Source organism: Thalassophryne amazonica, chromosome 12 (genome assembly GCF_902500255.1).
Source record: "Thalassophryne amazonica chromosome 12, fThaAma1.1, whole genome shotgun sequence".
In the NCBI taxonomy this organism is placed as follows: domain Eukaryota; kingdom Metazoa; phylum Chordata; class Actinopteri; order Batrachoidiformes; family Batrachoididae; genus Thalassophryne; species Thalassophryne amazonica.
This window is the reverse complement of record NC_047114.1, coordinates 12,055,562-12,065,013: the sequence shown is the minus strand read 5'-3', so window position 1 is coordinate 12,065,013 and position 9,452 is coordinate 12,055,562. Positions and strand designations below refer to the sequence as shown.

The 9,452-nt window shown below is 40.6% G+C and overlaps 1 protein-coding gene across 1 annotated transcript in view; it reads left to right on the top strand.

The window, feature by feature from the left end:
- The first annotated feature begins 9,061 nt into the window (after positions 1-9,061).
- Positions 9,062-9,452, top strand: part of basp1 (brain abundant, membrane attached signal protein 1) — a 138,440-nt gene continuing 138,049 nt past the window's right edge. The window contains exon 1 of the mRNA XM_034182682.1: positions 9,062-9,086. The gene's annotated coding sequence lies outside the window, so the exon portion shown is untranslated. The remainder of the gene's footprint in view (positions 9,087-9,452) is intronic.

Below are 9,452 nucleotides of genomic sequence, written 5' to 3'. Positions count from 1 at the left end.
ATTTGCGCAATATCTCTAAAATTAGAAAGGTCTTGTCTGAGAGTGATGCTGAAAAACTAATTCATGCATTTATTTCTTCTAGGCTGGACTACTGTAATTCATTATTATCAGGTTGTCCTAAAAGTTCCCTGAAAAGCCTTCAGTTAATTCAAATGCTGCAGCTAGAGTACTGACGGGGACTAGAAGGAGAGAGCATATTTCACCCATATTGGCCTCTCTTCATTGGCTTCCTGTTAATTCTAGAATAGAATTTAAAATTCTTCTTCTTACTTATAAGGTTTTGAATAATCAGGTCCCATCTTATCTTAGGGACCTCATAGTACCATATCACCCCAATAGAGCGCTTCGCTCTCAGACTGCAGGCTTACTTGTAGTTCCTAGGGTTTTTAAGAGTAGAATGGGAGGCAGAGCCTTCAGCTTTCAGGCTCCTCTTCTGTGGAACCAGCTCCCAATTCGGATCAGGGAGACAGACACCCTCTCTACTTTTAAGATTAGGCTTAAAATTTTCGTTTTTGCTAAAGCTTATAGTTAGGGCTGGATCAGGTGACCCTGAACCATCCCTTAGTTATGCTGCTATAGACTTAGACTGCTGGGGGGTTCCCATGATGCACTGAGTGTTTCTTTCTCTTTTTGCTCTGTATGCACCACTCTGCATTTAATCATTAGTGATTGATCTCTGCTTCCCTCCACAGCATGTCTTTTTCCTGATTCTCTCCCCTCAGCCCCAACCAGTCCCAGCAGAAGACTGCCCCTCCCTGAGCCTGGTTCTGCTGGAAGTTTCTTCCTGTTAAAAGGGAGTTTTTCCTTCCCACTGTCGCCAAGTGCTTGCCCACAGGGGGTCGTTTTGACCATTGGGGTTTTTCTGTAATTATTGTATGACTTTTGCCTTACAATATGAAGCGCCTTGGGGTAACTGTTTGTTGTGATTTGGCGCTATATAAATAAAATTGATTTGATTTGATTTGATATCAACAGCTGCCGGACCTCCTCCACCCCTGCAGGCTCCACCCCTCCCGAGATGAACTGCTCGTGTGGATGTGGGTCTACAGAGTGTACAGTAGGGGGCTCAGCACACAGCCCTGTGGGGGAGCCGGTGCTGAGGCTCAATGCTGAGGAGAGATGGAGTCCCACTCGAACTCGCTGAGGGCGGCCTCACACAAAGGCTCTGATCCAGTAGCAGATGTGTTGCGAGAGTCCTAAATCCAGGTGTTTTGTGAGCCATCTGTATGATGGTATTAGAAGCAGGGAGCAGCCTGGAGTGTGATAGTGTGGTGTGGAAGGCTGTAGCTATGGCGCCCTCTGTGGATCAGTTTGCTCTGTATGCAAATTGATGCAGGTCAGGTGTGGGTGGCAGCAGGGTTGTTGCGATGCGACTCCGGACCAGTTTCTCAAGACATGTAAGTGCCAATGGCTGGTGGTCAGTGAGACTGCTGACGGCAGTCTTCTTTGGTAAGGGAATGACTGTGGACGTCTTCAAGCAGGGTGGAATTCTGTACTAAGACAGGGACTGGTTCAATATCTCAGTGAAAACACTAGCAAGTTGATCTGCACAGTCCGTCAGCACCCACTTATTCCAGTTGGAGGTACGGGGGTTGGGGGTGGTCTATCCCAAGTAGTCTTTGGATGAGAGGCGGGGGTCATCCTGGGCATACGAATGGCACACCGAAAGGACCAGGTCGGACCTTTTTGCAGTGAGGTGACTACTAACAGTGGAAAAAAAGTCTAAAAGCATTTTTGAAAACACTCATTCCTCTGATGGTCTGGCAGATTTTGACTAAACATAGTGAGGAAGTTGTTCTTTGGTTCTGAACATTTGAGGACATTTTGAGGTGGGTCCTGACATGATTTATATATATATATATATATATATATGTGTGTGTGTGTGTGTGTGTGTGTATTTCACAGTCTTTTTCCAAGAATACACAGCCACTACAATGATACAATGAAAAAAAGCCACATTAAATATTTTGTCTTTGTGGTGTTTTCAATTGAATATAGGTTGAAGGGGATTTGCAAATCATTGTATTCTGTTTGATTTACATTTCACACAACATCCCAACTTCATTGGAATTGGGGTTGTAATAAGATGATGCACTGTCCCGCTTGCTGTTTTGCATAGGCCTCATCCCCCTCAGCCAAATCATCACAAAGCACGGATACACACACACACACACACACACACACACACACACACACACACACACACACACACACACACACACACACACACACACACACACACACACACACACACACACACACAGAAGGACCTCTGCTGCCCCCTGCTGGCTGACTGGCAAGAGATCAGGCTGCTTAATGACCATCATTTCATAGACAGCAGCATTCTGCTCAGGCCAGGTCTGGGCCCACGTGCTGGTGCTGAGTCAGCCTCCAAGTGGTGGGTGAAGCAATTTAAGGTGATTTCTAAACAGATTCAACTTCCAGTTCTTACGGTGGATTTCTGTGGGCAAGAAATCTTTGGACAGGAAGAGATTTTCAAACAAAGTGGAGAGTTTAAAGGTCTTACGTCATCTCAAAGTTCATGTTTTGTCTCTTCCTGTCCACATTTAGGGCCACGGAAATTCTAATCACATTTTTCAACCCTGTGACATAAAGGAACTATTGTTATTTTATTTATTTATTCATGTAAAAAATATTATTGTAAAAGGTGCCATAACCATTTTGTATTTGTGATGATCATTGTGTTGATGATGTATTTGTGTTCATCATCAGGAAGGATTTCCACACAGATATATCTATGTATAACTTGTATCTTCTGTAACACTGATATTGTAATGACACATTTTTATTTATTTATTTTTGTAACATGGAAAGATAATTTATTGTAATTTTTGCTGAATTTGCAAATATTCATTGACCAAGGAAATCATGTTGGACCTAAAACTGAGCCCTGTGGCACTCCATAATTAACCTCTGATCACTTCAGAGGTTTGAATTCATTAATAAACATCAGCTCATTCTCATTCTCATTTTCAATTCCAAAACATTTTGTATTTATTATTATATAAAAGCTAATATCATATGACATAAATAAGTAAATAAATTATTTTGGTTGAGGATTTGTTGCTTTTCACTTTGATATGTCAGAAACTGGTGATTGCTCTTGTTCAGTCATGTGACAGTCTTGACCTATCACATACTGTTTGCAATAATGCTAATCTTTGTTGATCAGGAAACACAGCAGTGGATGCATAAATGTCCACATTTGTGCTTTTCTGGAAAATGTCAGGAATAATATGATAATGTAACTATTGTGCTATAGTTACATCAGGTAAATGAAGTACTGAACATGTCACTATTTTTCTCAGTAAATATATTTCTAAAGGTGCTATTGACCTGAGATTTTCACTAGATGTCAGTAACCACACATGTAATCCACACACATATATACAGTAATCAAACCAGAGATGTCCATAAATTAAGTTACGTGTAATAATGTGAAATGAGACAGGGAAAAAGTATTGAACACCTGCAGAAAGGGAGGAGTAAAAAGCCAAGACACCAACTGAAATCTATCAGTCATTATAAAGCAATCCTGGCCCTGTAAATTAATATCAGTTGGTTCAGTCCTCCCTGCGACCCCATACCGTATAAGTGGTTGAAGATGAGTGAGTGAGTTAGTGAATGGTTCAGTCCCAATGGATGGCCTATAAAATGGTGTCTCATTACCAACATCTCATGATGGTAAAAGCAAAGAGTTCTCTCAACATCTTATTGTTGCAAAACATACTGATGGCATTGGTTACAGAAGAATTTCCAAGCTTCCGAATGTTCCAGTGAACACTGTTGGAATAATCTGGAAGTGAATAGAATTATTTTACCATAAACCTGCCATGACCAGGTGCTCCTCACAAGATTTCTGGCAGAGGAGTGAACAGAATTATCAGAAGAGTCAAGAACCAGAGTCCAAGAGTCAAGAACCACTTGTGGAGAGCTTCAGAAAGACCTACAATAATGTTTCAAAGAAAACAATAAGTAATGCACCACCATGACCTGTATGTGTGCTCACCACACAAGACTCCACTGAGGAGGAAAAACCATGCTGAAGCTCATTTAAAGTTTGCTGCACAACATTTAGACAAGCCTGTGAAATACTGGGAGAACATAGTCTGGACAGACGAGACCAAAATTTAACTTTTTATATGCCGTAATACACACCATGAATGTCATTGCACATCACCCCCAAAACACCAGACCAACAGAAGTTTGGAGGTGGAACATCATGATTAGCTGTTTTTCAGCACAGGAAGGATGAATGGAAAAATGTACCGAGACATTTTAGATAAATGAAAAATGAAACGAGGGTGAACATTCCAGAAAGACAATGATCACAAACACACAGCCAAGAAAACTCTCAGCTGGTTTCAGAGAATGAAAATAAAGCTATTAGAATGGTCCAGCCAAACACGTGACTTGAATCCAATAAACAATCTATGGAAAGAACTAAAGATCAGAGTTCATAGAAGAGTTCCATGGAACCTTCAAGATTTGAAGACTGTTTGTGTGGAAGAATGGACCAAAATCACACCTGAGCAATGCATTTCTCCATACTGGAGGCGTCTTGAAACTTCATTACCGACAAATAAATTTCAGTAAGCACATTCATTGCGTTTTCCCTGTCATTACATTTTATTACACATAACCTAATTCATCTATGGTTTGACTTCTTTGCACGTGTTGATTACTTAATACAGTAGCACCTTTAGGAATATAATTGCTGAAAAAAATGGTGACGTATGTGTTCAATACTTTCTTATTCGTCAGTGAACTTCTTGATTTTTGAGTTTCAGATTACTGTACTACAAAAAATAAATAAATAAATACACTTTATCTTTTCAATGAACATCTGCTGATCAAAGAAAAGTATAAACATTACTTTAAAGGACTACTATTAAAAAAACAGTGAAAATATTCCAGAGAGATTAATTACGGAGAAAAATAAACAAAAACAACCCACAAACACGTCATAGTAGTTTGACGTCTATGACATCAGCAGAACGTTGGCTCTGGATCATTTCACGCAGGTTGGAAGCATAACAGCAAACAATTAAAAATAAAAAAAACAAGCAATTCAAATCTTTTCAAGCTGCGCCATCTAGTGAGCGTCCGTGTACACTACACCATTACTGAGGAGACAGAGACATTGGGTTGTCTGCAACACTGCAACACGCACACACACACACACACACACACACACGTGCGCGCGCACACGCACACACACTAAGACTTAAACTCGTTTTTATTGTCATTCAATAAAAAAACATCACAGATACTGTCAACAAAATATTGATGCACTGCTCAAATAGATAAAGAACAGAATAAAGCTCAGAATTCCAGTCCAATGTCTGTGATAGTGAGTTATTTTTTTAACCTATTGATAACTGTCGCTGTATCTGTGAATATATAACATATAATAAACAAATTAAAGACACGGGATATTGCACATATGAAGGTGCTACAAGGATAAAGATGCTACTCGATGCTACAGTGTATTCCCTGTGCTACATTCTATATTGCACAGTTCTTTCTATCGATTTGTATTTAACTGTCTTATGGTGGTTGGGTAAAAGCTGTCTCAGAATCTGCTTCTTTTGCAACTCAGGCTATGATACAGTAGAGTAAACAGATTGTTAAAGGGATGTGAAGTGCCCCTGATTATCCTTCTTGCCCTGGACCAGAAGCACTGTTCTGCCAGTTCACCAATGGTTGGCAGCCTGGCCCTAATAATCTTCTCTGCTGCCCTCATGACCCTCCCCAGTGCTTTCCTCTCTGCAAGGCTGCTGCTTTCGAGATACTACTGGTTAGTACAGTCTCTATTGTTCCACTTTAGAAGAAGGTGAGGACAGCCGGGCTAAGATGGGCACTCTTTAACCTTTCAAATCTTCTTAATCTACTTTTTCTGATGCTTTTCTTTTTTTAAGCACCCCTACTTCCAGTGCCCCTGAACAAAGACACCGAGATTCAGAAATCACATTTCCATAGTACTGACGTATTAAAGACGGTGGAAACCACAGTCCTGTAATGCTGATGTAACAAAGACGTTCTTACCACTAATGTTTATGTATGACAACATTACTTTTTCTCCCACACATGGACAAGTCATCAGCAATACAAGGATGTTATGTGTAGCTCACTGGAGCTTTAGTCATTGATCCGTTCAGATATCATCAAGGTTCATGCATTACGTCGGATTTGGGAGGTTGGACAAAGTTGGATGGCAGTCAAACATCACAGAAACTATGCAAACGATGAGGAACCTTCAAGACAGAAAGCAAAACGAAATATGGATGAATTGAGGTTGTCGTCAGGATTTGTACACATTTTTCAACAGTTTAAAAATTCTGACAAAGTGCCAGCTGCAGGAATGAAGCTGGACGATGGTTAAACAATGCCTGCGAAAGTCAACATAAGTTCAAATGTTTTGTTTCATTTGGGCTTTGTTGTCCTTTGTTAGTGCCATGTGACTGGGGCTTAACAAAGACTTCAGGACACAGAAAACACAGTCCCATAGTGCTGACAGAACAAAGATGTAAGGATGCAGAAACCACAGTCCCGTAGTGCTGACATAACAAAGACATCAGGACGTATAGGAACCCCAGTCTAATAGGGTTAACTTAAGGGCCCAGTCACACAGCACACGGTGATAGCTGAACGAAGAATCAAGAGTGCAAAAAGGAACAAAACAAAACTGAAACTACTGACAGAAAAACGCTTTGTTGTTTGTCTTCACAACAACGTGTGCCCACGTGCAGGCTAGCCAGAAACAGCTGGAATGTGCGTAAATAGTTAAAGTAGTTAAAAAAAATGTTTTTGCCACTATTATTTATGCATGACAACATTACTTTTCCTCCCACACATGAACGAGTCATCAGCGATACAAGGATGTTACGTGCAGCTCGTTGGAGCTTTAGTTATTGATCCGTTCAGATGTCGTTAACATTTGTGCATTACGTCGGGCTTGGGAGGCTGGACAATAAGGAACTGTCAAAACACAAAGCAAAACGGAATACGGATGAATTGAGGATGAATTGTGAATTCATTCACGTTTTTCAACATTTCAAAATTCTGACGATGTGCCAGATGCAGGAATGAAGCTGGACGACGGTTAAATGATGCCTCCAAAAGTCAGCGTAAGTTTCTTTTTTTTTATTTTGGGCATTTGTTAGTGCCGTGTGACTGGGGCTTAACAAAGACGTGATGCAGAAATCACAGTCCCATAGTTCTGACAGAAGAAAGATATTGTGACACAGAAACCCGTTTGCAAAATCCTGTAGTCTGAAATAAACTGGGAAAGACAGGGGGTTCTCAAAGCCAGAAAAAAAACAGAAAACTGTCACCCTGATAGTGACCCGTATCTTGCCAAAAGGTGAACAAAAGAGACTACCATGAGGAATGACCACCATGAAGAGGGACAGACAGGCAAAGGAATATGTGATATTCATGTGAAATTTCAAAGCAAAAATTCAAAAATTGTGATTAGGAAAGTTGTTTCGTTAAATTTAGTATTTGACCTTCCTGTGACCTTGACCTTTGACCTTGAGCTTGGTCCTGTTTGCTGATTACACGCTTTGTCAACCCCTTATGAATGAAAATTTTGCAGGCTTTTTTTCATGCTGACGTCATCAAATTACATCATGACTTAAAACCTTTGCTATATTCTAGATCGCCTCATCATGGCCTTTAATTTGATGGATTACAAGACATGTTCTGCTGTAATCTGATGTTTGACCTTATTTAGGTGACTGTTAACCTAAAGCAAAACCCTGAAGTTCAAGGTCAATCGCTTATCTCAGGTCATGCTTTATGGGCAACGCCTATCACTATGGTCACGCCAAATTTGGAGGCAAAATTTCAAAAATTGTGACCAGGAACGTTGTTTCGTTGAATGTCATGTTTGACCTTGCTGTGACCTTGAACTTTGACCTTCATCTTGATCCTTTTATGTGCTGAAAGGTACCTTAAAAGGGCTGCTATACGAGAAGTTGCAAAATTCTGCAATGTTAACTGTGTGCTGCACAGTGAGTTAATAAAACCCTTAAAAAGCAAAATTTTTGCATGTTTTTGCATCATGACGTCATCAAATGACATCATAACTTAAAACATTTGCTATCTTCTGGACCCTTTCATCAAGACTTTTAATTTGATGTATTACACAACGTTTTGCAGTATCTGAAGTTTGACCTTACTTAGGTTACCTTTTACCTTAAGCGAAACCCTGAAGGTCAAGGCCAATCGCTGATCCCAGGTAATGGCTTTTGGACAAGGCCTATCACTATGTTCATGCTAAATTTGGAGGCAAAATTTCAAACATTACGACCAGGAAAGTTGTTTTGTTGAATTTAATGTTTGACCTTGCTGTGACCTTTGACCTTGAGCTTGATCCTTTTGGGTTCTGAAATGTATCTTGCCAGGGCTTGTATGTGTGAAGTTGCAAGGGTCTGCAACAAAACAAATACTTAATATAAATATATTAAATATGCGCACTGATAACACAAATTCAATGTAAATCGTGCAGAACGCTCAGAGGGAACAGCAACTTCATTCATACTGGATCCAGATCAGCTCCAAACTCAGACAGGTGAGTCAGTTTTTGCTGCTTCATGTAAAACCGGATTGTTGTGTCAGCATTTGTAAATTTCATCTGAGAATATTTTGACCAGTAAATAAATAAATAAATGATCTACATTCCGGATCATCTGAATTTGCGCATGATCTCGAATCTTATTAAATGAGTTTAATCCAGATTAAAGATTTCTGAGTGATCCAGCTAACAAAGGAAAATATTAAATAAATAACTAAAATCCGCGGAGGCAATGAGCTGATCTATAATCGATACCAGCTGGAATATTAGAATCGATCTTGTGTTTTAAAGAGTTAAAATAACGAAGACACTAAATTAAATTTTACTCATTTACTGTGCCCGCGTGCACCTGCCGTGCGCACGCGCGCCGGCGCGCCGCGCCGCGCGCACAGCCCGCCGTGCGCGCAGGAGAAGCCGCAAAAAGCCACTCCAGCTGCTGCTACGTGAAGACGCACGAGAGGAGAGAGCGCGTGGACACCTGACGGTAAGAGCGGCTCGTGCACTCCTTACGTCCGCAAAATGTGCGCCTCTTTGTGACGTCTGCATTCCTTTTCTGTGCTTTTTTTACTCTTTTCCCCCCCTCTCCCTCTCTCTCTCGCTGTGTTCTTTTTCACGCCTCCGCGCGCGTTTTTGGGCAGCAGGGACGCGCGCGCGGTGCGCGGCGCTGACAGAAAAAAAAACACAAAAGAGGAAAAAATATTTAAAAATAAATAAAAAAAATTAAACTACATTTGGTAAATTTAGTGGTTTTCACGTGTTTATAAAAGGAGCGCGTGCAGTGCCGACGCGCTCGCGCTCTTTGGTTATTCTTGATTTGGGAAAATCCGCACGCTCCTTATTAATCACAAAC